Genomic DNA, 6,078 nt, shown 5'->3' with positions numbered 1-6,078 from the left:
AAAGGTGCTGAAGATGTTTCTAAAATCAAAATCTTTAATCAAGATGATTTCCAGTGTTTTTGATAACAAAGATCTCCAATCACTTGATGTATTTCTGAGGAGAGCCATGGAGAAATCCCTCCAGAGTGAAAATGGCCACCTGGACCTGTTTGTTCGCTTCCTTCATGGCCTCTGTCTGGAGTCCAACCAGAGACTCTTAGGAGGTCTGCTGGGTCAGACAGAGAACGGTCCAGGAACCATCCAGAGAGTCATCAACAACCTGAAGGAGATGAACAGTGATGAAATCTCTCCTGACAGAAGCATAAACATCTTCCACTGTCTGATGGAGATGAACCACCTCTCATTATTTCAGGAGATCCATAAGTTCCTGAAGTCAAAGAAGGAACTCTCTGAGATCCAGTGCTCAGCTCTGGCCTTCATGCTGCAGATGTCAGAGGAGGTTCTGGATGAGTTGGACCTGCAGAAGTACAAAACATCAGAGTGGGGACGACAGAGACTGATTCCAGCTGTGAGGAACTGCAGAAAGGCTGGGTGAGTCCAGATGTGATCATTAATATCATTGATCAGTGTAGGTTAGTAGTTTAATGTTGAAAATAAAATCAGATTGTAACCACAAAGTGTTTGTGTCCATACGCTGCAACCTTCCACACCATTCCTTTATTGTGCAGACTCAGCAGCAGCTCCATGGATCCCAAATCCAAGAGTGGAGAACAGATTTGAAGTGTGTCACATCCATGCAGTCACAGCTGTTTCCACCATGTTTCCACTGATATTGATCCTGTTCAATGACACGTTTCATATCAATTTATCAACTTATTTGTTTAATCTTGCCTTTCCACCTAGTTAACACTTGGTGTGTGTTGGTACAGTTTTTATCCGTTATGCTTGTGAACTACTTTTATATCTTATGATTGTCAAGGTTTTTATAATTGATACGTGCCTGGTCCTTCCTCTTTTCCCTCCCATCTCCCTTTTCCTATTTTATTCTTGTCAAGCACCTTGGTATACCCTTGGTTTTTTAGTGTGCTTTATGAATAAAGTGTATTATTATATTAATGAATATGTTCTTTAGGACGTCCACTGACATGTTTATGTGTCCTGCTGGAAATCACTCAAATCATCCATGAAATCCATGAAAAATCCTTTTAGTGTTTCTAACTTCACCCTCTGTCCTCTCTCTCTCTCCATCATCCTCACTGCTTCTTTCACTGATAATCACACAAACATCGTATTCAGCTACAAAATAACACAATAATATCATAGCAGTGAAGCTTCTGTGTGCTGGACTGGAGAGTCCAAACTGTCGACTGGAGACTCTGAGGTGAGTTCACTGACTGCGGCTGTTGTAGTTTTTCTATATTTCAGGTCTTTGATTGATGTTTGAAACTTTCTTTAGTTCCTAAATGTTCAGGATGTGTCTGAAGACAAATGTGAATGGTAAATGGCCTGCATTTGTATAGCGCTTTTCTAGTCCATAGGACCCCAAAGCGCTTTACATATCCAGTCATCCACCCATTCACACACTGGCGATAGCAAGCTACCTTGTAGCCAAAGCTGCCCTGGGGCGCACTGACAGAGGCGAGGCTGCCAGACACAGGCGCCACCGGGCCCTCTGACCACCACCAGTAGGCAAACATGGGGTTAGTATCTTGCCCAACGATATTTGGCATGCAGCCAGGAGGCAGCCTGGGATCGAACCACCGACCTTCTGATTATTGGCTGACCTGCTCTGCCACCTGAGCTACAGCCACCCCATAAGGTGAAGAAGTTTGAGTGCTTTCAGAAATGTTGTCTTTCCAAGCGACTGAACAACAGTTTTTCCTTTTGGCTCCAAACAGAAGTGACAGACTTGAGCAGGGTTCATTTAAAGGCTGACAGAAGTGGAGTGGTGACGGGGAGATGTTTGACAGGACAGTGTTTCAGCCTCCACAGGTTCATGTTGTGCTCCATCAGTCAGTGAAGATGAGGGATGTGAATGAGGATGATGAAGATCTGATGATAGCAGATAAAAACAGGCTGCAGAGACTTTGAGCCATACAGGGCACACAGTGTGTGTACAGAACAGCTGAAATCATTATGGAGGCCTGTTACGGCCCTAGCAGGGCCTCTCTCTCCTCCTGAAGGTGCCTGTGTGGGCGTGTCCCACTACCTCCTACCTGAGATGCCACCTTTCCCTCCTGTACAGCTGACTCCCATCAGCAATTAAAGGTATTTAAGCCCAGAGCAGGGTGAGCTCTGGGCCAGAGTGCCAGTAGAGTGGTTTCCAGCTAGTGAGCTGTGTGTCTTGTGGTGTTTCCAGCTAGTGAGCTGTGTAGTGTGGTTTCCAGCCAGTGAGCTGCGCTTTCCTTTTGACTTTTTGCTTTATTTGACCAACGCCTGAGTTTTGTTTGTGTTTTGTTGGTGTTTTATGGTGATAACGGCTTGTCCGTCTCTTTTAGTTGACTTACTTCAATAAAACTGTTTTATTTAAACTGTTTGGCCTCCTTGACTCCTTTTTCTGACCCGGTCACTTTTGTTACTTCCCCCTCACCGCCTAGACCCCCCCCCCCCCCAGGGGAACGTAACAAGGCCTCACTGGAATATGGAAGCATCACAGTACAGCTTCAGTGAAGCATTAAAGTCTCTGATATGAGATGAGAAATGAAGCAGCCAGAGCTTTTTAATGAGTGGAAATCCACTGTGACTGTGAGCTGCTGCTACAGCCTCCAGATTAGCCAGCAGCTCATCCTGCTCAACATTTTCTCACCAACTTTAATGGAAGTGTGATGTTTTCAGCTGGAGTGATGGTCAGGGTGGCCTCCCTCTCCTCTTCTTCTCCTCTTCCTCTTTCATTTGTAAAGCCACTTCTGCTAGTTTCATTCATTTGGAAGTCCTGTAGCTGAGTTTGGGAGAGACTAACAGCCTCGGCAGCAGAGGGGAGAAAGGCTGTAACACCACCACTTTACTCTGTTCTACCTGTCACATCATTTTATCAGGAAACAAATATGCTCATGTTTTTACTATGTTTGTCTTGAAGATGTAAGAAGATCACATGGTGCTTTTTATTATTGTGTTGGTTTGTTTCCTGTCTCTTGGATGGAGCCCAGCTGTGCGTGGCCCCTGGGCCTGTGGTCAGAGTGTGTGCTGGATAATCCGGCCCAGGATGAGGCCAAACTGACATGGGATGAAATGTCTGTCACATAATTGAGCTTTGTGAGAAATGTACGACTTTAATGTGAAACATTCAGAGTTTTTTCTCAAAGGTCAGGGAGTAAAAGTGTGTTTTAAAGGAGGTTTAAAAGCAGCGAGTGAAGGAGCCTGTCGAGGTAAATCGTTCCATAACTGATCAAATTGAGTTGGTGGACCTCTGTGTGAAATGAAGCATCTGGTTCACAGAGAGGATAACCCTCAAATGGGCTGTACAACATTATATAGGGAGACAAAAACAGAGATTATCGTAGCCATCGCTCTCTCGCATGGACGTGGCAGTCTTGCTGTCTGCTGTGAATCCTCCCCGTACATCCCCTAATTAGTGTAGTTTCATTTCTGCACAACTTAAAAACAACCAAAACTTTGTTCTGTCTTTTCTATGTTATACTGTAGACTTTCTTTGATACTGTGTCCAAAAGGAGCAGCTTTTACTTTGAAGGGGAGGCGTCTCTGTTTCCTCTTCAGGTTGGATGATGGAAGCAAATTAGTGTGTGATGTTCTATCAGTGTTGCACTTTGTAGACGCTCCCTGAGCACTGGTCTCACAGCCAGCTGCACATAGAGACTAGTGTTGTTAGTCCAGGTCAGAAGATGACTTGTTGGAATGAAAATGAGCTTGTAGTTTGTCTGCTTTAATAATGTGACTGGAAAAAGGTGTTGGACTTCAAATATGTCCATTTCTTTCACACTTCACCTTTAAAAGCGAAGCCTTGTGGTTCCTGGAAGGAAAAACACGACTTTTTCAAGTCTTTGTCCTGTTTTTATGATAAATGTAGGACTTTAATGTGAAACATTCAGAGTTTTTTCTCTTGTTGTGTTTGTTTGAAGCTGCTTCCTGTTGGCTTCAGCTGTTTGGAGTTTCCATTTTCTAAACTTCTACATTCTGAACCTTCTTCAGCTCTGAACAGATGATGAAACACTGAATGATTTCAAGCTCACACTTTGTCTAATAAACTTACATCTTTCATTCTTTATACAGATTGATGAGCTGTGGTTTGTCAGAGATCAGCTGTGATTATCTGGCAGCAGCACTGAAGTCCAACCCCTCCCATCTGAGAGAGCTGGACCTGAGCTACAACAACAAGCTGCAGGATTCAGGAGTGAAGCATCTGCGTGGTTTCCTGGAGAGTCCAGGATGTGGACTTGAAACTCTGAGGTCAGTCAGCATGTTTTAGTTGTGCTGAGATGAATATGATGTGAAAGTTGTGCTGACACTAAACTGCAGACATCAGGCTGATATTATACTGATCCACACTGAGGATCTTCATGGTAAAGTAGAGCTGGGCGATAGAACCAGGGTTTTAATCCATCCATCCATCCATCCATCCATCCATCTTCATCCGCTTTATCCGGGGCCGGGTCGCGGGGGCAGCAGCCTAAGCAAAGAGGCCCAGACCTCCCTCTCCCCAGCCACCTCCTCCACCTTATCCGGGGGAATACCAAGGCGTTCCCAGGCCAGCCGAGAGATATAATCTCTCCAGCGTGTCCTGGGTCTGCCCCGGGGCCTCCTCCTGGTGGGACATGCCTGGAACACCTCACCCAGGAGGCCCCCAGGGGGCATCCTTGTCAGATGCCCGAACCACCTCAGCTGGTTCCTTTCGATGTGGAGCAGCAGCTGCTCTACTCTGAGCCCCTCCCGGATGGCCGAACTTCTCACCCTATCTCTAAGGGAGAGGCCAGCCACCCTTCGGAGGAAGCTCATTTCTGCCGCTTGTATCCGCGATCTCGTTCTTTCGGTCACTACCCACAGCTCGTGGCCATAGGTGAGGGTAGGGACGTAGATCGACCGGTAAATTGAGAGCTTCGCTTTTACACTCAGCTCCCTCTTCACCACGACGGACTGGTGCAGCATCCGCATTACTGCAGCTGCAGCCCCAATCCGTCTGTTGATCTCCGGCTCCCTTCTCCCATCACTCGCGAACAAGACCCCAAGATACTTGAACTCATCCACTTGGGGCAGGAACTCATCCCCGACTCGGAGTGGGCACTCCACCCTTTTCTGGCTTAGAACCATGGCCTCAGATTTGGAGGTGCTGATCCTCATTCCCGCTGCTTCACACTCGGCTGCGAACCGTTCCAGTGCGAGCTGGAGGCCCCCACCCGATGAATCCAACAGAACCACATCATCTGCAAAAATCAGAGATGAGATTCTGAGGCCACCAAAGCGAAAGCCCTCCGCCACTTGGCTGCGCCTAGAAATCCTGTCCATAAAAATTATGAACAGAACCGGAGACAAAGGGCAGCCCTGGCGGAGCCCATCACCCACCGGGAACGAGTCCGACTTATTGCCGGCAATGCGAACCAAGCTCTTGCAACGGTTGTATAGGGATCGAATGGCCCATAGCAATGGGCCAGACACCCCATATTCCCGCAACACCTCCCACAGGACACCCCGAGGGACACGGTCGAATGCCTTCTCCAAGTCCACAAAACACATGTAGACTGGTTGGGCAAACTCCCATGCACCCTCAAGTATCCTGGAGAGGATAAAGAGCTGGTCCAGTGTTCCGCGACCAGGACGAAAACCGCATTGTTCCTCCTGTATCCGAGGTTCGACTAACGGACGAACTCTCCTTTCCAGCACCCTGGCATAGACTTTCCCAGGGAGGCTGAGGAGTGTGATCCCCCTGTAGTTGGAACACACCCTCCGGTCCCCCTTCTTAAAGATGGGGACCACCACCCCGGTCTGCCAGTCCACAGGTACTGCCCCTGATCTCCACGCAACATTGCAGAGGCGTGTCAACCAGGACAGCCCTACAACGTCCAGAGCCTTCAGGAACTCGGGGCGGACCTCATCAACACCAGGGGCTCTGCCACCAAGGAGTTGTTTAACTGCCTCAGTGACCTCGCCCCCGGAAATTGGCGGGTCATTCCCCTCATCCCCAGACTC

This window comes from Aulonocara sp. 'chitande type north' Nkhata Bay, linkage group LG3 (assembly GCF_057382095.1).
Source record: "Aulonocara sp. 'chitande type north' Nkhata Bay isolate Kocher_YH1m ecotype deep benthic linkage group LG3, A_spYH_male_GT1.1, whole genome shotgun sequence".
Classification (NCBI taxonomy): Eukaryota; Metazoa; Chordata; class Actinopteri; order Cichliformes; family Cichlidae; genus Aulonocara; species Aulonocara sp. 'chitande type north' Nkhata Bay.
This window is presented reverse-complemented; position numbering follows the sequence as displayed.